This window comes from Erythrolamprus reginae, chromosome 1 (assembly GCF_031021105.1).
Source record: "Erythrolamprus reginae isolate rEryReg1 chromosome 1, rEryReg1.hap1, whole genome shotgun sequence".
Taxonomy (NCBI): domain Eukaryota; kingdom Metazoa; phylum Chordata; class Lepidosauria; order Squamata; family Dipsadidae; genus Erythrolamprus; species Erythrolamprus reginae.
In genome coordinates, this window is record NC_091950.1 from 252,139,306 (window position 1) to 252,163,553 (window position 24,248).

The window sequence follows — 24,248 nt, forward strand, 5'->3', positions numbered from 1 at the left end:
TCAGATAAACTGTACAATTGACATTTGATTTTAATATTATTGTAATTTGATTTTTAAAACCAAAAAAGATAGATAAAACATATATAACGTAACACAAAATTAAAATAGTTTTGGTAATGATCTGTAACAACAACTTGCATGTGAACAATATATAGAAAAACATACCTATTTTAACTTTGTTTAGAACTTTTCCCAGTTTTAGACATGAGCTTGCAAAGAAGCCATTTTGAGGAACTGCACTCAGAAAAGCTGATTAACTTATTTTCCAAAGTGCTACAAGGCAAGGCAAGAACCAATGGATGAAAATTAATAAAGGAAAGAAGCAACCTGGAACAAAGGAGAAACCTCCAACAGTGAGAACAATTAACCAGTGGAATAGCTTGCGTTGAGAAGTTGTAGGTGCTTCATCACTGGAGGTTTTAAGAAAAGATTGGATTGAAAATGTATAGTCTCCTTCTTGAGCTGGGAGTTGGACTAGAAGACTTCCAAGGTACCTTTCCACTCTATTTTGATTGCATTTCAATTTCTTGATGGATAGACAAATGACTCTGAGAGCAGTTTACTGTGAAGATGACCCAACATCATTCCAATGCAATTTAGTATATTAAGAGTTCCATGAGAAATACTACTTGTCCCTGGTCACATTGTAGGTTTCTTTGTGTAAACTTTTGTTTACTTATGAATTCTTATGAAATGTTTCTGCAAATTTGAATGCATACTTAGTATTTAGGTGCAGTATTACTGAGATAATACAGAAGAGTTGGTGTTTTCTTTTGAGCACTTAATTATATTTAACTATATTTAAGCATATATTTAAACATCTCTATTTGAATTTACATTAGTATTTCTATTTCTATTTTTAAGAATAACTGTGATACAAGGAATATAGAGTGTAACTGAGCTATTTTGATAGGATAAGAGTAATATAGATTAGTTTGTACTGATAAGATAGATTTATTTATATTAACTGGTTAGTTATCATTTAGTTATTATTACAGTAACAAAGATAGCTTTCTAATTACTTTTAACATGTCAACAACCTTTACTAGAACCTTAAAAAAAACAACGCAATCCAGAACTCCGAACACTTCAAGCACGAGATGGCAGCAACAGATAAACAGGATCAGCCATCTACTCTGCATTCGATACAGGCCTCATTAGAGCTAATACAAGAGTTCATGGCAAGAAGCCAAGAATCAGCGGCCATAACACAAGAGACAATGAAACAAAACCAGGAGGAGAGTAATAAAAACTCTGAAAAAATGGCAGGGAAAATTGAAGGACTCAAGGCCAGTATGGAAGGCATACAAGAGGTCATCACCAATCACGAACAAAGGATTAAGAAGATAGAAACCAACATAGTTAGAACGGATGATATGATTGAACATGCAGAGGAAAGACTTAGAGCTGCGAACAAAGAGTTATAGGACGCAATCGCCATTTTAGAAATGGAGAAGTCTTCATATTTCCTCCACTTCCAAAAGTTAACAACAGAAAATCTACAAATAGAAGAGGAAGAGGTGAAGACCCACATAGATGAAGTGTATAGAATCCAAACCAACTATGTGGAAAAAAACGAGTACTGAGGAAAGTACACGTCCGTTTCACAAAGAAAGCAATCAGAGATGAAATTTATAGATGCACAAGGAATGAACAAATAATGTTTAAAGATAAAGAAATAATCATATTAAAGCAAATCCCAAAGGGAATCAGAGAAAGACACAAAGACTTTTATTATTTAACTGCCAAATTGTTGAGAAGAAATTTCCATTCAGATGGCTAATACCAGAGGGACTTCTGATAACATGGAAAGAAAAGGAAATTAAAATTGATTCATTTGGGAAGGCTGACCTTTTTATCTCACAATATTTAGAAAGAGAAGGTGATAACAACTCTGATGTTGACCCTCAGACCAGGGAAGAAGAGATAGAAGAGAAAGAATCTGGAGACGAGAGAGAAAGGAATAGACTACAGAGAGTGGAGAGGGTAATAACGAGAGCAGCAGCGAAGAAACAGTAAAAAATGAAAACCCTTAAAATCTTCTCAGTAAACATTAATGGCTTGAATTCCACTATCAAAAGAAAACAGACAATGATTAAATTACAGAAAGAAGATGCTGACATATTATGCCTACAAGAGGTTTACATTAGGAAACAAGATTCCAAATTATTACACAATAAAAAAACTGGGTAAATTATTTACTGCTCTATCAGACTCAAAAAAAAGAGGTATAGCAGTACAGTGGTCCCTCGATCATCGCGAGGGTTCCGTTCCAGGACCCCTCGCGATGATCGATTTTTCGCGAAGTAGCGGTGCGGAAGTAAAAACACCATCTGCGCATGCGCAGATGGTGTTTTTACTTCCACCGCAGCAGCGAGGAGCCGAAGATTGGGGTTTCCCCGCCGCCTCGCTGCTGCCGCTTATCCGCGCGCGCGCCGCCGGGGCTGCCCCCACCCACCCGGTTCGTGTTGTTGCTTCCCAGCTGGGAAGCGGGCCTCGCGCGCGCGCCGCCGGGGCTTCCCCCACCCACCCGGTTCGTGTTGTTGCTTCCCAGCTGGGAAGCGGGCCTCGCGCGCGCGCCGCCGGGGCTTCCCCCACCCACCCGGTTCGTGTTGTTGCTTCCCAGCTGGGAAGCGGGCCTCGCGCGCGTGCCGCCGGGGCTTCCCCCACCCACCCGGTTCGTGTTGTTGCTTCCCAGCTGGGAAGCGGGCCTCGCGCGCGCGCCGCCGGGGCTTCCCCCACCCACCCGGCTCGTGTTGTTGCTTCCCAGCTGGGAAGCGGGCCTCGCGCGCACGCCGCCGGGGCTTCCCCCACCCACCCGGCTCGTGTTGTTGCTTCCCAGCTGGGAAGCGGGCCTCGCGCGCGCGCCGCCGGGGCTTCCCCCACCCACCCGGCTCGTGTTGTTGCTTCCCAGCTGGGAAGCGGGCCTCGCGCGCGCGCCGCCGGGGCTTCCCCCACCCACCCGGCTCGTGTTGTTGCTTCCCAGCTGGGAAGCGGGCCTCGTGCGCGCGCCGCCGGGGCTTCCCCCACCCACCCGGTTCGTGTTGTTGCTTCCCAGCTGGGAAGCGGGCCCCGCGCGCGCGCCCACGCCTTTGCTCGCGCCACTTACCGGGGCAAGAGGGGGAAGACCCAGGGGAAGCCGCTCAGCCCGGTGGGGAAACTCCACCATCTACGCATGCGTGGCCATAGAAAAAAAAAGGCCACGCATGCGCAGATGGTGTTGTTTACTTCCGGGTTGAAAACTCGCGATATAGCGTTTAGCGAACATCGAGGTCGCGAAACTCGAGGGATCACTGTATATATTAAAGAAAGACTACAGCCAGAAGTACTTTATGTAGATACTGACAGAAGAATACTTAATATTAAAATTAAAATTGGTTATAAAGAGATAGTCTTGATGGTGATATATGCACCAAATTCAAATCAAAAAGAATTCTACCAAAAAATAGGAGACCAAATAATACAGACAGGAGGGCGAAACATATGCATTATAGGAGATTTCAATGCAGTACATAATATACAGAAGGATTATAAAACAGCTAAGGAAAAAAAAAACAAAGAAAGGAAAGCTCTGCCAAACAAGTTCTTTGAGATGGTGAGAGAACATAAACTTTAAGATTTATGGAGAGAGAGACATATAAAAGAATCAGAATATACTTTTTTTTCACCACTCCAAAAGTCTTGGTCAATAATTGATATGGCATGGAGAGATAATGCATTGGATAATATTATAGAAGAAATTGAGATTGGACCAAATATCTGGGCAGACCATCACCCAATAATAATGAAAATTAAGGAGCCAAAAAGAGAATTTTTTAAATGGACCTTAAATCAGGCATTGAAGAAAAAGAATATATAGAATACATAAAAGATGAATTAAATTTCTTTTTTCGGAATAATTGGAACAAGGAAACAACAATGCAAAACTTATGGGACACTATGAAGGCATATGTCTGGGGATCAACAATATCTTATTCAGCCAGAATAAAGAAAATTAAAAATAAACAGTTAAAAGAATACCATAGTAAAATCAAACAAATAGAACTAGACATGCAAGAAGACATATCAAACGAAGAACTAAAAGGGGAAAGAGATAAAATTAAACATAAAATTAATTTGCTGACACAAGACGAAATAGCCTTTATTTTGAAAACGCAAAGTAGGCAGATGGTTAGCCTATAAATTAAAAAAAGAAGAGGAGCAATATATACATTATTTAGAAGATGATAAAGGAAATAAACAATCTACAATAGAGGCAAAAAAAGAGATAGTTATTAAATAGGTTTATCAGGAACAACACAAGGACCATTTTAGATGAACTGGAATTTTATGAAATACACCCGGAAAAATAATTGGCTCTTATCTTCTTAGATGCACAAAAAGCATTTGATAATCTGAGTTGGGAATTTATGAAAGAACTGATAAAACAAATGAAATTTGGCTCCAATTTTATTAAAATGATCAAAACTATTTACCACAACCAATCTGCGGGAATCATGATTAATGGGGACTTAACTGAACAATTCCAGATTGGGAGGGAGTACGACAGGGATACCCACTATCACCATTGCTATACATCTTATCAATTGAGATAATATGTTGTGATTCAGTCTGAGGCTCCTCAGGGAACGGCTGGAACTCTGCCGGCTCCATGCTCAGAGGGGGAGGACAAGGAACAGGAGGAGGAGGAGGACCAGGCAGACGGGGAAGAGGAATGTCAGGATGAGGAGGAGAGAGAACAGCCTGAGACCCCCAGGGGGGAGCTCTCCCCAGCGAGTAGCCTGGAATCATTAGATGAGAACGCACAAGCCATCATAGATATGAGGCAGAGAAGGGCAGCACAACAAAGGGGACAATTAGCCAGGTATTTCCATCCCTAATAGGCAACAGCTGGGTTTGGGTGTGGTTCTCCTCAGAAAGGTTGAAAAGGCAGGCCCGCCCTTCCTGTATTGTGGAGAGTTATCTTTTGGGAGTCCTGTGAACTTGCTTCGATCCTTGGCGTCTCTGATTCTGGCTTGTGGCCTCGAGGGCTGAAAACTTGGGGAAGGCGTGGGTTTTATTATCTACAGTGGTGTGTGTGTGCCAGCAAGAAGCCTGTTGTATTGTCTGGCCGTCGTGACTCTTCTGTGAAGCTTCATAGCATTCCAGTTTGTAAGAACAGTTTTTGTTATCTGTGTTTGTTTTCAAAGATATAAAATGACTTTGCTTTTTATCAGCGTGTCTGGCTACTCTTTTTAGTTGGTGTTGGCATCTGGGGGAACCCAGACAGAACATAATGTTAAACCAAATTAGGACAAATTCAGACATCACAGGCTTGAAAATCAAAGAACAAGAGTTCAAACTACAAGCATATGCAGACGATTTAGTTTTTATATTAGAAAACCCGATGGAGACTGGGAAACACCTAATGAAAGAGATAAAGGAATACGGTGATGTGGCAGGATTAAAAATGAACAAACAAAAAACTAAAATTATAACTAAAAACATGAATTATGAACAAGATAAGAAATTAGAAAAACTTTGGAAATACAAATTGTTAAGAAGGTTACGTACCTGGGTATTGTATTCACAAAAAAATGCATTATGATTAAAGAAGACAACTATGAGGTACTAACAAAAAAAATAGAGAAACAGTTAACTGATTGGAATAAACTCCATATTTCTTTATTAGGAAGAATCTCAACAATCAAAATGACAATTTTACCAAAATTCCTTTATCTTTTCCAAACAATCTCCATAAAATTAAAAAACGAATTCTTTACCAAATTAAACAGAATAATTTCTAAATTTGTATGGAGTGGCAAAAAGGATAAGAATTAAATGGTTACAAGATAAAACCAAACAAGGTGGACTTGGACTACCAGATTTTGAAACTTACTACCAAACAGCAGCTCTTCTTTGTATTAAAGATTGGATTGAACTCAAAAAAGAAAGAATATTAACATTGGAAGGCCACAATATGTTAAGTGGATGGCACAGTATACTCTGGAATGGAAATAATAAAACTTCAAAAATCACTCAATTAGGGACTCCTTATTAACAATATGGTTAAAAATAAAAAAAGAACACTATAGAAAAATCCCCAGATGGTATTCTAGTATGGAAGCTCTGACAAACCCTAACACAACACAACTAAAAAGAATGGTAAATTACAATCAAATATTAGACATGGAAGGAAATATTAAATCAAGAGAACATTTATTAGAGCAGGACATAAAGGTGGAATGCAAATTTATATGCAAATTTATTCAAAATGGCAAAAAGACAAAAAAAATTAGGGATCCAAGAAAAACTTACAGATTTTGATAAATTAATACTAAGAAGAGAAAAAAAAATTATAACAAAAACATATAGCTTCCTGATAAATTATAAAATGGAAGTAGAAATGGTCAAAGGAAACATGATTAGTTGGGCAAAAAATATTGGACACAGTATATATATTGATCAATGGGAGACAATTTGAAAAAAAATTACAAACTAACTAAATCAACTGCGTACAAGGAAAACATTTTAAAGATGTTTTATAGGTGGCATATATCACCATCAAGACTAGCCCAAATTTACCCCAAATTAAAACCAGACTGCTGGAGATGCAGGAACAAAAATGGAACATTTTTCCACATGTGGTGGACTTGTCCCAAAATTAGGAAAATTTGGAGTAAAATTAGATCATGGATTTATGAAATAAACAAAGTTAAACTTCAACTAAAACCGGAGATCTTTCTTCTGGGCATAATAGACTCTAAAATTTAAATAAAGCATTACTATTTGACACAACATGTAATTACTGCAATCAGGATTTGCATAGCACAAAATTGGAAGAAAGAAGACATACCAACGGAGAGAGACATGATTAGGAAAATCCTTGACTGCACAGAATCTGATAAACTAACACAAGGACTTAAAAACAATAATCAATCTTGCCATAATGACACGTGGGATGATTTTTATACTTGGATTGACAATAGGAAAAAGAATAGCTGTAAATAATGTATATATTAAGTTGTTAAGAACCTAGAAATAAGCTAAAATTAAGTCTATAATTGATTAGGATAATAAATATTGCTTCAATGCCGATGTTAAACTGATAAGATTCACTGTTGCTATAAACCGTGGAAACACAAAACGAATGAACTGTCCAAGCTACAGTTCGGGAGGGGGGAGGGCTAGGGATATGGGTTGTACTGTCTCTGTATAAAATATATATATATGCAAACATGTGGATACCTTTTTAGGCAGCACTTTGAATACCCCTTTTGACAAAAAGGAGTAATAGCTTCCAAATGTTTCTATTTTTGCTTTTGGACTTTTTCCAACATTGCCTTGTAGAACTCTTCTGAGAAATTTGGATGCCTGTTTTAGAAGGTTGTCCTGTTGAAATATGCATCCTCTTTTCAGTTTCAATTTTTTCCCCTGATGATGTGACATTAACTTCTAGGATAAATTAAAATTAAGTTGAAATCATTTCTTACTCCACCTGCACAATACTTCTTGCGGCATTGGTTGCTACAGTTGCCAAGATATTATTTTCTTTCAATGCATCCTTTTTTCTTCAAATATATTTTCTAGGGCTGTTGTTGAACAGTTCAATTTTGTTTCATCAATTAAATATTTGTTAGGTTAACAGCCTCAAAAACACAATATTGATAACTGAAAAATATTTGGGTAGAGAACTAAAAGTTCTAATTTTATAAATCAGTGGTCTGAGGTCTTTAAAATGGTAGGTGTTTTTACAACTTTAAAATAAGATTAATTTATCAAAAATATAAGGTGTATTGGACTCCTCAATGGCTGTTTAAAAAGGCTTAATTATCTATTTTCCCTGTTGGTGATTTAATCAGTTTGAAGGTATATAAATAAGCATCATTTGGTAATAGTCTTTAGTTACTCTAGATTCATAATATTTTGAATAATTTTGTTGGGATAGAGTTACAATTTTAAAGTGTTAATGTTTTCAATTACATTCCTAAAATTTGGGATCTATTGCAACCATGGCTAATAGCCAGGGTCAAATTATTGTACCAGACCAGGCCTCATTCATCTCTTGGGAAGATATGCTTTCTTTTCTGACTGGAATGAATTCCTTCTGAAAGACTTCTTTCTTACACTTTACATTTTTATTTTCTTTCAAGAGTGCACAAATCCTGCTGATGTATTCTGATGGCTGAGACAGCCTTGATTTTTGCCTCTCTTCTCCAGACCAGAACTCAACAAGACCTCCTCCTTACTAAAAAATATTGATAATGTCCTCCATGCTCATAATAAATTCAATACTTACACTTGAAATCCTTTCAATTCACTTCTTGAATCATGGAGACAAGTCAATCTTGAGGAAGGTAGAGGATATCTTTTTACCATCTCATGTAATTCAGCATCTTTTATGTGTCAGGAGTCACTTAGAAGGGAGATGGGTGACATATACATTTAATAAACAAATGAATAAACTTTGAAAACTACCGGTTGCTGGTAGCTGTTTAGTTCCTCCTGCATCTCATATAACAAGATTTTGCCTAGTCCAACAGAAATTATAAGTATTGATACAGGTACAATATTTCTCTTCCTTTCACTAGGCAATTCCCATATTATTCATTCTATGTTTGCTTGTAGGTTCTTGTTCTAACAACGGTTTCTATTAATTCATTTGAACCACTGACTTTTAACACATGACCAAATACAAGGCTACTTCTCTATGGGGATTTCACTATAGAGGCCCAGAGACCAGTCTTAACTTTATTTTCTCTATGTAGCATAGGCAAGCTGTATTTGTACTTGCTTTCATAAAAATTACATTGGATTGGCAACTAGCATGTATTATTAAGGCGATAATCTTTTGTGATCCTCTGACAAGCAAAGTCAATCAGGAAGCCATTGAACAGTTGTTACTAATTTAATACCTACAGGAATTAACAATTGTGGCAAAAAAGGATCCTAACATGGGGCACAACTCACTTAACCACTGCTTTGGTTAGCAACAGAAATTTTGGGCTAAATTGTGGTCTTAAGTCAAGGACTACCTGTAGGGTAGATGTGACCTAATGCAAGATCTCCAAATTCCATGTTGCATTCTAGGAGTGGTAATCCAAGTCAGTATAATGTTTCCATTAATTTCAGTGTTGTGTTTTGTGTGCAAAAGAATTTACAGAGGAACAGAAATAGTTTTGCATGGATGCATGTAGCAAAGTCTGGAATCTTTTGAACTTTCGGAGAATATTCTCTCTTTTGCGCTTTGTGATTTTGCTTAAATACGAAGTCTATTTTTTAAAATTTTTGCATGCCTTTTAACATCAGCTGCTGTAAAAATCCTCCTAGAACTCTTGTGTAAAGGAGTAAAGCTGAAAAATTATTTTTGTTATACACTGTTACGTGTTCCAGACTGACATTTTGAAGCCATTGGGAGAACACCATGCCATGGACTCAATCAGTCCGTTTCAAATACTTCAATTGTAGGGTTTACTTTTTAGGGTATAGATATCCTGGCAATAAAGTTGATGAAGTGCTTATATGAAACTGAATTTACTGATTTTTTTTTTGGAAAAATATGTGTTTTTAAAATAAACATAAAAATTAAGAAAACACATCCGGATTAATAATTACTTATGAAGTCAGAGAGACAAAAACTTTAGCAGCTGTTGACCCAGCCAGTATTTCTATATATTTTATATTATTGCTTGGTATAACATTAGAATCTGCAACACCGTCTCTCTTTTCTATGAAGAAAAGAAGAAGGCAGATATATTTTACCTTGATATCACATCATTACAAAAATAAAATTGTTTATAAACACAGAACCAGTGGAGACACCTAGAAGTTTGAGTAGGCCAGTAAATCTCTTCTTAATATTCAAAATATCTGCATCCCATTTTTAGTAGATGGTTTCTGGCATGCCACAGAACTGTGCCGGTCTGTGGACCCGGATTGGGGGTCCTGCCTGTTGTATCCTATGTAAATAGTTGGTTCCATGAGAAACGCTGTCTGAGCTGGAAACAGGAAGTCGCGCCTGATTGGCTCAGACGCGGGCTGCTCTCTTTTGGCGGGAGCCGCAAATGTATAAAAAGAGCGGTTTCTCTCCAGGTAGAGCAGACGTGTTCCGCTGATTGTCACTTCCCTTTTTAAGAGCTGAATAAAGGAACCGTCTTTACTTAGCCTTTGTCTCTGGACTTTTCACTGCCCTATGACATCTAGGGCATGGCTTTTCAAATTTATCCCAGTAAGTGTGATAGGATGAGTAATAGGATAAATCCCTTTACATCTTTGTACTTTGATGAATCTTGGATTAATTTATTTACAGAAGTAGTCTCATAAGATTTACGTATACCTATTTCTCTGGATTTTGATCCGTAGGGGGGATTTTGGCTCATTATTGCTTATTTGAATTTCCTGTGTACTGTACTTTTGCTCCAGAATTAAAAAAAAAATCTTGATTATGAATCTCTTTATGCTTTGTTGAAAGCATTCTGGGCAGTGTATCATGGGACCAGCTTTTCCCAAAGTGAGTTACAAATCCACATAGAACCTCCAACTGCTGGATTTTGCATTTGTATTTTGGAACTTGCTGAAAGACATACAAGGTCATGTGCAGCAAGGAAGTTCCCTGTTGATTGTACATTGGAGAAAGGCTGCGAGTATGGAAAATCTTATCCTAAGAAAACATGCACCAAGTATAGCCACTTAGGATGGTAGGATATGAATAATTAGAAGAGAGGACGGGCCCTCTTTCTTCTTTGTCCAAGTTTGTTCCCCTCTGGGAACTTACTTTAGCGAGCAGATGTTGATGAATGCTAAACTACACTGCAGGTGTTGTGCGATTCCAGAGAATATGAGTTAAAAATATCTAATGCGCGGTGTGGTTCTGGCCACACCAACCATTAAACTGCATGTGCTGCCAACCGACCCTCTTGGGGAAGATAACCAGCATGATAAAAAACAAAATTACGATTGCTATAAGCATCCATTTTTGTTTTACAACATTTACCAAAGCAAATGCTGGGAAGGCAGGGCTAGAACAAAGAAATGGGTGGGGTCATAATGAAAAGTCACACTTATATGCAACCATTGTTGTTGCTGCCCATGCATTTAAGCATGGTTCGCTTCTGTCACATTAAAACTACAATATTGTGATCAATTTTGCAGAGACTTTTCGAAAGGAGCTGTCCATGGGGAATATGAGATTTTGGACTTCTGGTTTCAAAAAAATATATCAAAATATTTGTGTGTGTCATATTTAGGTCAGGGATGTCGCTTGGAGTTGGCGTTGATTCTTGCTGATGCTCTGGACAAGCTTCTTCAGTTTTCTTGGCAAGGTTTCAGACATTGTTTGCCATTGCCTCCTTCCAAGGGGTGAAAGAGAGTGGCTGGCCTAAGGCCACCCAGCTGACTTCATAACTCAGACAGGACTAGAACAGTTGGGGTAGGAAGGGAGACCTACACAGGGGACATAGAGTCCACCCCCTTTGGTTTCTCACAGAAAGTTGTTCTCCCTTCACCTGTGAGAAAAAAAACTCTTCCCAAGAACGAAGGGACGGAAAAAAAATCTCTGTGAAGGATTGAAAATTCTCCATATCTTAATGAATGTTTTTCTTCTCTAGTTCCTTGTGGAGAGTTTTCTTTTAAGGACTAAATGGCAGTGGGAATCCCTCCACAAGGGAGTGGGGAGGGAATGGAAATAAGATATAGTATACTGTGGCAATATTTTTTCAACTCATTAGTACTAATGTGCCATCTGACATTCAAGAGCTTCACCACTTTAGACCAGAGGTTCCAGAAATTTTATCTTTCATGTACAAGTTCTACAGCCTTAAAAAGTATAGAACAGAATAGAATAACAGAGTTGAAAGGGACCTTGGCGGTCTTCTAGTCCAACCCCCTGCTTAGGCAGGAAACCTTACATTGCTTCAGACAAATGGTTATCCAACATCTTCTTAAAAACTTCCAGGGCGTAGCGTTCACAATTTCTGGAGGCAAGCTGTTCCACTGATCAATTGTTCTAACTGTCAGGAAATTTCTCCTTGGTTCTAAATTGCTTCTCTCCTTGATTAGTTTTCACCCATTGCTTCTTGTTGTACCTTCGGGTGCTTTGGAGAATAGTTTGACTCCCTCTTCTTTGTAGCAACCCCTGAGATATGAAAACCTCTGCTTCAAGGGATGGAGAAGAACTCAACGTTTTCTCCCACAATCAAAGGAAAATCTGTGAAGGAAAGACTGGTCTGAATCCTTCCACCTGCTCCCCAGGCTGGGAGTATAAGAGAGAGCTATCTATATGAGATTCCCTTAGTATTTATTATTTTTATTTTATTTTATTTATTTTGTCCAATACATAATACACATTGAAGAGAAAGATATGTAATAATATAAGTAAAGAAAAGAAGAAAAGATATAAAAGTATAGGTGAACATATTTGAAAGGAAGAAAAGATAAATGAGATAAGGAGAGACAATTGGACAGGGGACGGAAGGCACACTGGTGCACTTATGCACGTCCCTTACTGACCTCTAAGGAACCTGGAGAGGTCAATTGTGGATAGTCTAAGGGAAAAATGTTTGGGGTTAGGGATTGACACTACTGAGTCAGGTAATGAGTTCCACGCTTCGACAACTCGGTTGCTGAAGTCATATTTTTTACAGTCAAGTTTGGAGCGGTTAATATTAAGTTTGAATCTGTTGCGTGCTCTTGTGTTGTTGCGATCATAGTTCCCTCTAAGCTGAGCAGTGAGCAATGGCTGACTTAAAAATCATTATCAACTCAGAGTTTTTCAAACCTGCCCAGAAGCCGAGAGGGAAAGAGTGAGAGGGAAAGAGTGCCGCCCAGTCCTGAAGGGACTGCCACTCAGACACTATACTTTTCCGCCCACCCCCCAAAAAAAATTAGAGGGAACACTGGTTGCGATTGAAGCTGAAATAGTCATTCACAGGTAGAACGTTGCAGCATATGATCTTGTGGGCAATACTTAGATCGTGTTTTAGGCGACATAGTTCTAAGCTTTCTAGACCTAGGATTGATAGTCTGCTTTCATAGGGTATTATGTTTCGAGTGGAGGAGTGAAGGGCTCTTCTGGTAAAGTATCTTTGGACATTTTCAAGGGTGTTGATGTCTGAAATGTGGTCTGGGTTCCAGACATACTACTTTTACCATATCCTCTTTTGAAGGTGGCAACTTCAGAATTTCCCAATCTTGGGGAAAGCCACCCTCCATGCTGGATTGCCTTATTAAAGATTGCCTTATTAAAAGAGAAACACTTATTTCTCTTGTTGAGGTCAGATTCTGGGATCTTCTATAGGAAAATCCAATAGCTCCTAGGTTGATCTTTAAATGGGCCTCAGTCCAGTGGAGCTAAACATTCAAACACATTATAATGCAAGAGTTCTTAAATTGCAGGTTTTGGAGCTCTTTATAATTGCTTGTTTGTGTATTGAGGATCCAGTTTTGGGTCAGCACTGCTAAGACAATAACAATAACAACAACAGAGTTGGAAGGGACCTTGGTGGTCTTCTAATCCAACCCCCTGCTTATGCAGGAAACCCTACACTACTTCAGACAGATGGTTAGCCAACATCTTCTTAAAAACTTCCAGTGTGTAGTGTTCACAACTTCTGGAGGCAAGCTGTTCCACTGATTAATTATTCTGTCAGGAAATGTCTCCTTAGTTCTAAGTTGCTTCTTTCCTTGTTTAGTTTCAACCCCTTGCTTCTTATTCTATGCTCAGGTGCTTTGGAGAATAGGTTGACTCCCTCTTCTCTGTGGCAACCCCTGAGATATTGGAACATTATCATGTCTCCCCGGTCCTTCTAGCCATGCCCAGTTCTTGCAACTGTTCTTCATATGTTTTAGTCTCCAGTCCCCTAATCATCTTTGTTGCTCTTCTCTGCACTCTTTCTAGAGTCTCAACATCCTTTTTGCATCGACACTTGTGCAACACAACAGCGTCTCACAAAGTTGTGGAAGGGGAGAGATTGTGTGGGAAATAACATGATTTGAGATCAGGAAAAAAGGATAACGGTTACTTTATAACAGTTTTACAACACTGGTTTATAGAGTGCATTCCTTATGGAATACTATAATATTATGTCCCACCCGCCCCAAAAAACTTAAAAATGATTCATTTGAACTACATTATGAACATGTTAAGTAATCTTAGCATTGAATGATTCTTACAGCCAAAATAGAGTTTGTAGTCTGCCTCCCTCACCCTGGTAAAATGTTTTCAGGGAATAAATTTTGGGCAATGGCTCTTAGATTTATGGGGAGTGTAGCAATGGGTTTATAACTGCATGAATCATCTGGACTGCTCAGTTCACCACATGCCTTAATAAAACTTTCATTTTAATAAAACAAAGTTAAGGCAAATATTCCCAGAGTCTGCCTTGACATTCCTTATACATTACCCTGACTCAGGAAATTATTCCTATATATTTTACAGCAGCTATAGTGGATTTGGGATCAGGATTAGAAAATACTGACTACTGTGACATTGAGCAGAACTCCTTTGGGTAGGGGGATTAACTCTTGAGTGGGCCAAATGAGATAAGACCCCAAGATGCACAGTGTTTATATGTCCTGTATTCTCAGCTGGTTCTTATCCTCCTCATGCACTTAATGTGCATTGCTCTGCAAGCAGAAGAATGCTTCCATACCGTTAGGAAACTGATGTCTGCTGGTTTTTCATTCATCTTCATTCTGCATTAACACTCTCTCGTGTGCTGGAGTTCTTCAGCAATTGAGACAGGGATCTAGTCCAATATGGGGAACTTGAGCCTTTTTTGCAGATACATTTGGGCTCTTGCAGATGCTACAGGAGGTGCTTTGCGAGGTACCTCAAGGAGATAAGAGAGAGAGCAAACCTTGATGTCCAATTTTACAAATATTAGAATAGAATAACAGAGTTGAAAGGGGCCTTGGAGATCTTCTAGTCCAACCCCCTGCTCAGGCAGGAAACCCTATAGCATTTCAGACAAGTGGTTGTCCAATCTCTTCTTAAAAACCTCCAGGGTTGATGTACCTACAACTTCTGGAGGCAAGTTTTTCCACTGATTAATTGTTCTACCTGTCAGAAAATTTCCCCTTAGTTCTTGTTTACTTGATTCCATTCATTCACTCACTCACTCACTCACTCACTTATTTATTTATTTATTTATTGGATTTGTATGCCATTGTTTCTTGTCCATCCATTGTTTCTCGTCCTGCCTTCAAATGCTTTGGAAAATAGGTTGATTCCTTCTTTTTTGTGGCAGTCCTTTAGATATTGGAATACTGCTATCATGTCCCTCCTAGACCTTCTTTTCATTAAACTAGATGTACCAATTAATACTCTTAAATACAAAGTTTTATTGTGTATCAAATAAACTCATCCAACTGTCAGTGGAAGGACTAGAGAATAATCAGTATCAGCAATCGTAAAACTTAATATGGGAGGAGGGATTGCTAAATGCATCAGTTTGAAGTCTTATTGGGGGGGGGGGGGATGAGATATGAATCTAATCAATGAGCAATTGGACAAAGAGATTATGAGATTATTCCTTCCCTCAATTTAGTCCAACAGAAGTAGAAATTCTAAAGATTAAAGGATTTAAGTCCTAAATCACATTTTTGTCCAAAATCACTAGGTAGCCTTTGATAGCTAGATGAGTCTGCCTAATCTACTGTATTTCTGATTCTTATGTGTTTAATTTTAAAAAATCCATTATTCCCATTGTGCGTTAAATTAAATTTGTATCTAAGTGCATATATGAATGTATATTGGAAAATATCATTTTTATAAAATGCACATTTCTAAATATTGCTTTTTTCTGGTTCTTTGTGATTTAACGGATATTGTTTTTCTACCATTGTCACTAAACTGCTTCTTCAACTTCTTTTAAGATCATGCTTGTATTGTTAGTTCTGGGCTCTCTTCTCTCAGACATTTTTTAAAAAAATTGCCTTCAGTTTTCCAATTACCGAGGTCTCCTCCAATGATTCTTGCTCTTACATTATTCAGTTTTATGATTAGTCATTCTAATAGGTGTTGTACATACTCCTGGTCAGTTGGAGGATGATGAAGAGCTTGGGGACTCTGATACAGATAGTGTTTATGAATTAGTGGCAGGCCCTGGGTTACAGGTATCAGAACAGGTGGGAGGCCAGCCACAGGATGTTGCTATGAGTCCAGACTCCAGTGAAGAAGAGACAGACAATTGCTGGTTAAATCCTCACTTCAGAAGAGTTCAAAGGCACAGGGAGCAAGTGTTAGGGAAAAGATATTAAGGGGAGGAATGGGTTAATTACTGGAGTGATGTATTTGTCACGTCACGGCGCCAGCGGGGAAGAAGGGCAGAGTTTTCAATGTTCAATGCTATTTCTGGTGCTTTTTTATATTAGAACATAAAATTATCTCTTCCAATCTCTTGGCCATTGCTGCATTTTCCACAGCTGCTTTCAGTCAGCAAGTGGCACTTTCACTGCATCAGCTAAGCTGTTTGGCTGGTATGTCATCATTTCCTGCAGCTTTATTGTCAGTATTATGGTATATTCTAGGATCTGTTTAACAAAATGCCTGGCTGTAATTCAATGATTAAATCTTTATATCGTACATGTCATTGATTTTGGAGGGGGTTTGTACAGTTCTTCCATATATTCACACCCTCTCTGTTGCATGTCTTCTTTCTCCAGTAGAATTTTGCCTTCTCTATCTTTTACCATGGCCACCTTTGCATTTAAAAATCCCTTGATTTCTTTAACTGTCTTAAGCAAATCGGTTGCCTTTCCCATTTGATTCTGATCCTCAGTTTCTTTGCATTACATATTTCAATATAGTGTCTCGTATTTTGCTTTTCTCCACAGTGTTATTGTTTATTCAAGTAAATTTCTGTCACTGTTGTCTTTCCTTTTTGTAGACATTCAGCATTCAACACCATCATATCGGACATTCTTTTAAAAACTAAACTAAATCAGCTAGCAGTACCTGAACACACTTGTAAGTGGATCACAAGCTTCCTAACAGACAGGAAGCAGCAGCTGAAGCTAGGCAAAATCACATCAGATACCTATACAATTAGCACAAGCCACCCCCCACAAGGCTGTGCACTCTTACCACTTCTCTTTTCTTTATCCATCTGTTAAACTACTGAAGTGTGCAGATGATACAACAGTGATTGATCTCATTAGAGACAGCGATGAAACTGCATACAGATGGGAGGTTGAACAACTAGCCTTGTGGTACGACCGGAGCAATCTAGAACTGAACACACCCAAAACCATAGAAATGGTGATAGACTTTAGGAGAACACCTCCCATCATACCACCTCTCACAATACTAGACAACACAGTATCAACAATAGAGACCTTCAAATTTCTAGGTTCTATCATATCTCAAGACCAAGATAGCCATTGTAGCCCAAAACTTCTGGAAGATATCACTACTGCAACAAGAATCATGCAGGGTAGTTTCAACTTTGTCACCTGTTTCTTCATCTGTCAATAAAAACATCATTACTGGCAGTGATGAGCTCCTAGGGGTACGGTCAGGTACGCAGTCCCAGTAGCAAAATTTTGGTCAGGTACTGTTCTGCCATCTTCTAGGACAAGCCTCCAATGAAAAGGAAATTGGTTCAAAACAGACACACACACGCAGTAGAATTCCAGTAAATGTTTTTATCGCAACAAAAGAGAAGCAAAACTCCCTTTTAGAATTCAAAGGAATTTCTTGTATAAACAAGGCAGTAATGGATTACAGTCCGATAACAAGGCAAGCAATAAATCAGCAATAAACCAGTACTGTGCAGTTCAGCACAAATACTGTTTGTTCCAGACGTGACAAAAATTTACAAGGATTATTTTTCTCAAACTCCGTGACTCCCAACAACTATGATCAGATAAACTCCACGCTGCTAAGCCCGCATGCTGCCAATATAACAGCTGCTATAATTACGTGAGCCCCACCCGACTACAGGTGGATTCTCTATCGCCTTTAATAATTCTTCAGTTGTTCTCTCCTATGCATAACTCTACGCATGCGTGGGTCTAGCAATTCATCATCCGAATCTACCGAAGATAATGGAGATTGGCTTCCTGAGCTGTCTGCCAAGTCCCCCTCTTCCAAGTCCCCCCCACCTTCTTTTTCCGAGGAAACTTCACTACCTGACTCTGTCGGCAATAAAACAGGCCTATGACATGTTGATGTTTCCCCTGCATCCACCTCCACATTCTTTGGGGCAGGAGCTGGGGCAGAGCTAACCACAACAGGTACGCAGTATTTTTTTTCTTTTTTTCCCTTCTGGGCTCTGGGTATGTTTTTCCCATCACAATAAATGAGGTTGAATGTGTATAATTTTAGAAGAACTATGTGCACGTGTGTGTACATACACTTTATATAGTAAATAATCAGGGGTGGGCTACTGCCCGGACGGGAGAACGTAGTGGGGTAGTGAAAATGGAGCTCCACCCCAGAACACCCAATTTGCAACTGAAATATGTTAAAGCAAAATGCATAAGCCACGGCCACAGTGTGGTAGTAAAAAAATTGGTAGCCCATCTACTGGCCTCTAAAAATATACCATAGTATCACACTTCCCATTTTCCAATATTGTTTTCTGCAATCTTGAGAGAAATATGATTTTACCTAAATATGCTTGGCAATGTAGTTCAGATATCATAAACTGTTGCACATTTCATTATTTCTTCCCAGTCATAAAGAACCTTAACGTTTACCTATGGAATAAGTGTGCCATTGTGAATGACAGCCGTTCGCCTGGGCCTTGCATCAAATTGCTTAATCTGGCCTACAGCCTAGGTAAAGACACATGGATTATAAAGAAAACACTACTCTCAGAATGCAGTGTGAAAAGTTGTAAAACATAATCTTTGTCCACAGATCGTATATTTGTTAAGGAATGTTAAACAAGCGCGGCAACATTTTAATTGCTTCTCTGCCCTGTCTTGCTTTCTCTTTCTTTATGCAAACTGCATTAAAACATGTAAAAAAACATATTTTCCTGAGTACTGTGATAGGAAGAGAATAAATGCTATAAAGAAGCCTCAGTGATGCTTGTGAATGTAGTAGGGGTTAAGACCCCAGGCTAAAAATTAGGAGACTGAGAGTTCTAGTCCCATTTTATGCATGAAAGCCAGCTAGATAACTTTGAGGCAGTCTTTTTCTCTCTCTCTCAGCCTAGCTCACCTCACAAGGTAGGTTTTTGTGGGGAAAATAGAATTAGGTATATTTGCTGCCTTGAGTAAATTAATATAGGTGGGATTGACTCAGCCTTCCATCTTTCCGAGGTAGTTAAAATGAGGACCCAGATTATTATTATTCCCATTGTACATTAAATCAAATTTGTACCTAAATGCATGTATGGATATATATTGAAAAATATCATTTTTAATATAATGCACATTTCTAAATACAGTGATACCTCTACCTAAGAACGCCTCTACTTACGAACTTTTCTAGATAAAAACCAGGTGTTCAAAAAATTGTTTGCCTCTTCTCAAGAACCATTTTCCACTTACAAACCCGAGCCTCCGAAACTGTAACCGGAAAAGGCAGGGAAAAGCCTCAGTGGGGCCTCTCTAGGAATCTCCTAGGAGGAAACAGGGCCGGAAAAGGCAGGGAGAAGCCTCTGTGAGGCCTCTCTAGGAATCTCCTGAGAGGAAACAGGGCCTCCACCCTCCCTGTGGTTTCCCCAATTGCACGCATTATTTGCTTTTACATTGATTCCCATGGGAAAAATTGCTTCTTCTTATAAACTTTTCTACTTAAGAACCTGGTCACAGAACGAATTAAGTTCGTAAGTAGAGGTACCGCTGTATTGCTTTTTTCTGGTTCTTTGTGATTTAACGGATATTGTTTTTCTACTACTGTCACTAAGTGCTTCTTCAAGTTCTTTTAAGATCATGCTTAAGATCATGCTTTTAAGATCATGGGGTCTTATCAGTCTCTCTTCTTTCAGACATTTTTTAAAATTGCCTTCAATTTTCCAATTACCGAGGTCTTCTCCAATGATTCTTGCTCTTATATTATTCAGTTTTATTATTAGGTATCCTAATAGGCAGTCTATCTTTCTATTTAATATTCGTTGTTTTTATTCTTGCTTCCTGACCATGATACATATTATTCAATAAGTTGGTAAGGTTCTCTGTGAACTAATTTTTATTTTTTATTTCTAAATTTACCCACAATTTATTGTGGCATACACAGTCAAGGTTACTATGGAGGCTTTATGCTCTGGGGAATCCAGAGAATGATACCATGATCTTTCGAGACTGAAGGATGCCAATATAAAACACAGTCAAAAGCTTAATATAAAGTAATATGATGTCCTTCTGAGGTCAGTAAAATGAGGACCCAGATTGTTGGGAGCAATATGCTGACTCTGTAAACCACTTAGAGAGGGCTGTAAAGTACTATAAAGCAGTATATTATTCTAAGTGCTATTGCTATTTTTAAAAAATCTAATGCAAAAGTTACAGAAGTCAACAACTTTGCTCAGGTGGACACAATCAAAAGTCCAGAAATAGGAACTGATCAACTATTAGGATTTAATTTTATCCACCCATACCTACTGATGACATCATCCAGCTAGATTCCTGGGCACAAAGTTTGCTATTTGGCTTCCACGACTAGTTCTGGAATGTAACCGAAACAATATTTCCCTGTCATTCGGAGGGAATAAATGCTGAAGGTCTGTTGAAACAATCAAGTCTTAGTTGCTTTCCATAGGGCTAACAAATTTGGGGCCCACTTGATATTTGCAGAATGCGGTTTCAGGGTAATGGGACAGCAACAGAACATGTGCGGGACCTATAAGAATAGATTCAATTGAAAATTGTTGCGGTGAAGCATCTAGATTGTCTGTTCTTTAACTTTAACTTTCTTAGTTCAGGCAATCATTCCCTTGCTGTTTCTACAAAGATGCTGACCTCTGGTTTAATTCCAAATGCTAAAGCTATCCTGCAAGTCTTAAGTGGTTTGCTTCTCTTCTCTTCTCATTCCGATCCACTTCATAGAACTAAACAGCAGTAGACTAACCTTCAGAGGGATTCTTACTTTTGCATTTGCACTTGGGGAAAATGAATCCTCAATCTGAGTATTGTATTGGCAGTTCTGTGTTAGCAAAAACGTCAGAAGAAAAGGATTTAGCGGTAGTGATTTCTGACAGTCTCAAATGGGTGAATAGTGCAGTCAGATGGTAGGGAAAGCTAGTAGGATGCTTGGCTGCATAGCTAGAGGTATAACGAGGAGGAAGAGGGAGATTGTGATCCCGCTATATAGAGCGCTGTTGAGACCACATTTGGAATACTGTGTTCAGTTCTGTAGACCTCGCCTACAAAAAGATATTGACAAAATTGAACGGGTCCAAAGACGGGCTACAAGAATGGTGGAAGATCTTAAGCATAAAATGTATCAGGAAAGACTTAATGAACTCAATCTGTATAGTCTGGAGGACAGAAGGAAAAGGGGGGACATGAACAAGGGGACACAATCTGAAGTTAGTTGGGGGAAAGATCAAAAGCAACATGAGAAAATATTATTTTACTGAAAGAGTAGTAGATCCTTGGAACAAACTTCCAGCAGACATGGTAGATAAATCCACAGCAACTGAATTTAAACATGCCTGGGATAAACATATATCCATCCTAAGATAAAATACAGAAAATAGTATAAGGGCAGACTAGATGGAGCATGAGGTCTTTTTCTGCCGTCCGACTTCTATGTTTCTATGCATTCTTCTTCTTAGGTGGCACTCCTCTCTGTTTAGGGAGTTTAAAGTGGGTCACTGTTCTTGCAGCTATTTCTACAACCGTTTCAAGAGAGCAAGGCTGTACAGTCTGTGTTTTTCTGGTATATGGTTTGTTTCCTTTACCCCTGGCTTTTTAAAGGGAAAAACAGAGGCGCTCCTTCTTCTGACTCCTGTTACTTTTAACAGGCTATAGTCTTCTTTTATAATTTTCCCCTAGCCTCCCCTTACCACAACATTTGACAAGTGCATCTTTTTACTCTCCTTTTCTGGTAGTGCTTACTATGACCTCAGTTCCTTCTTCTTATTTTCCCACCTGACCTGGCACCTGTTTCTGATTCATAAGTAAGCAACATTATTTTTGGACATTCTGGGTTGGCACAGGTTGGAAAACATTTTGTTCTTTTATGAACAACCTATCAGCATTTTTGGTTTTTTTTCCCCAAAATGGACCTGCAAGCAAAAATGCATGTCTTTTATATTTAATGTTAGGGCTTGGGTACTGCTCTAATCCAGAATGGTTTCCATTGTTGCTTCCCTAATGCAAATGCCAGCAGCAGTCAAACAACCATGTAAAGAGGAAAGGATGGAATGGAAAATCAGAAATACTTAAGGAAAATTGTGTGTGTGAGAGAGGGAAGGAAGGGGGCGGGTTGGTATGACAGAGTGCATGAGGCTGAAGTGGTGTATATACAGGTGAGAAGATGTATGTGCATAATTGCCTGTGACCAGACAATCTGCCCGGCTTCTAGGTCTGTAAGTTAAAATTTACCTTATAGATCTACACATAAATCAGTAATATTGCTGGTTTTCTGACCAGTTACTGGATCGGAGCCAGTGCTAGAAGCAATCCTTGTGAGATGGAGCTTTTGATTGACATCCAAGGTTACTGGATTGGGCTCATAAAAGCTTAACGGCCCATAACACTCTGCAGCAATGATTGCTGGAGAAGATATTCTTTCTAAATTCTCAAACCTTCTCCTAAGGAAGCTTCTGTTTAAACATGGAGAATCCACTAAATAATGTCACGGTTCCAAACAGCATCAAAAATCAAGTCAAAGCCCAAGGCAATTGCTTCCTCAAAGTTCCAATTTATTAACAGAGCCATGTTGGCACCTCTGGGTGAAACCCAAATCCGAAGTGCCAGGGGTTTCTCCACCCAGTTGAAAGTTCAAGCCCTTGTCCCCATATCCCCAAATCTGTCATGTTAACCAATCTTCATCTGCCAACTTGGCAGCAACTCCCATCTCCTCCCTTGCAGGTGCAGGAGTGCAAAGACAAAGGATGACCTTGGCCACCTAGAAGAAATTTGTTATGGGTACATGCAGACATCCCTCATGCAACTGCCCCTCCCAAATTCCCACAGCTGAGGATACATTTTAAAATAGCATAAAGTGTGGCAGACCAAAGACCCCAATTAAAATGGCTTCGGCCTGACATACTTCCCAGCAGATGCAATGATGTGTGGGAAAGAACTTACAGTATTCCTTCCTCCATGCTACCCCTCTCAATGACTGATTGATGACGGCCTTTTGGGGTGAACCAGACAAGAATCACAACCAGATGAGCTAATTCTACTTTATTGTAAAGCTACATCTGAAAGTACAGTGCCCCCCCCACCCCGCACCATCTCCTTTGCAATGCTGGGAAACTAGGGAGAGTCTTTTCTGAATGTCTTGCCCTTCCACTCTCCAGCTGCAGGCCATGCTGACTCTTATTTGACGGTTGTCTTGGTAGTGTCTCTTTGCCCAGTCTCCCAAGGTCTTTCCCCCATATCATTACACCAGAGGCCCTTTGCCATCGCTAACATATGGCATGCAGGCCTGCGTGAGACTTTCCTCTGGGTTTCCTCCCACTGAAAAATCCTTTGAAGGCCTCTATTGGCAAAACAGATTCATCACCTGGCACAACAAAAAATGGAAACTTGAAGTCAGGATTCCTACCACTGGCCAAGCATCAGACCACAGAGTTTTGGCAGAGGTGGACCAAGTGGGTGAAGAAAATTTGCTGTCTTTGTTGCACCAGTGCAAGATCGTCATATTTATGGATGGAAACTTTGCTTGTTATGTTGATACATTCACTAGTGATGTAAGTTTTGAATGAATCTCTAGCTGTTTTAAATCGTATAGAATTACAATATTTTAATATTTTAATACATATTGCTGCATCGTGCACATTTATTAAGTAGTGAATTTAATTGATATTTAGGTATATTATCCAGTTCCAACTGAAGTCAGGTGGGGGGAAAAATCAGATTTGAGCAATCCAGGATATATGTAATAAATAAAAACACGTTTTCCCAGGGATAGTTGCTCACTTCATCTGATTGTGTAGCTTGAGAAGGGAAACATGTGGAAGGAGGCTATCAATATAGCATTCAGATTGATTAAACCAATCCCAGTAATCACTGGGCTGGCAGCTATGAATGCTAGACAACAATCAATTATGCTGGAGCAAGGAATGAATAGAAAGTGAAGCACACCATTGTGGTGTTATTGACTATTGCAATGTGCTGTACATGGTGCTGCCTCTCTGCTTGTC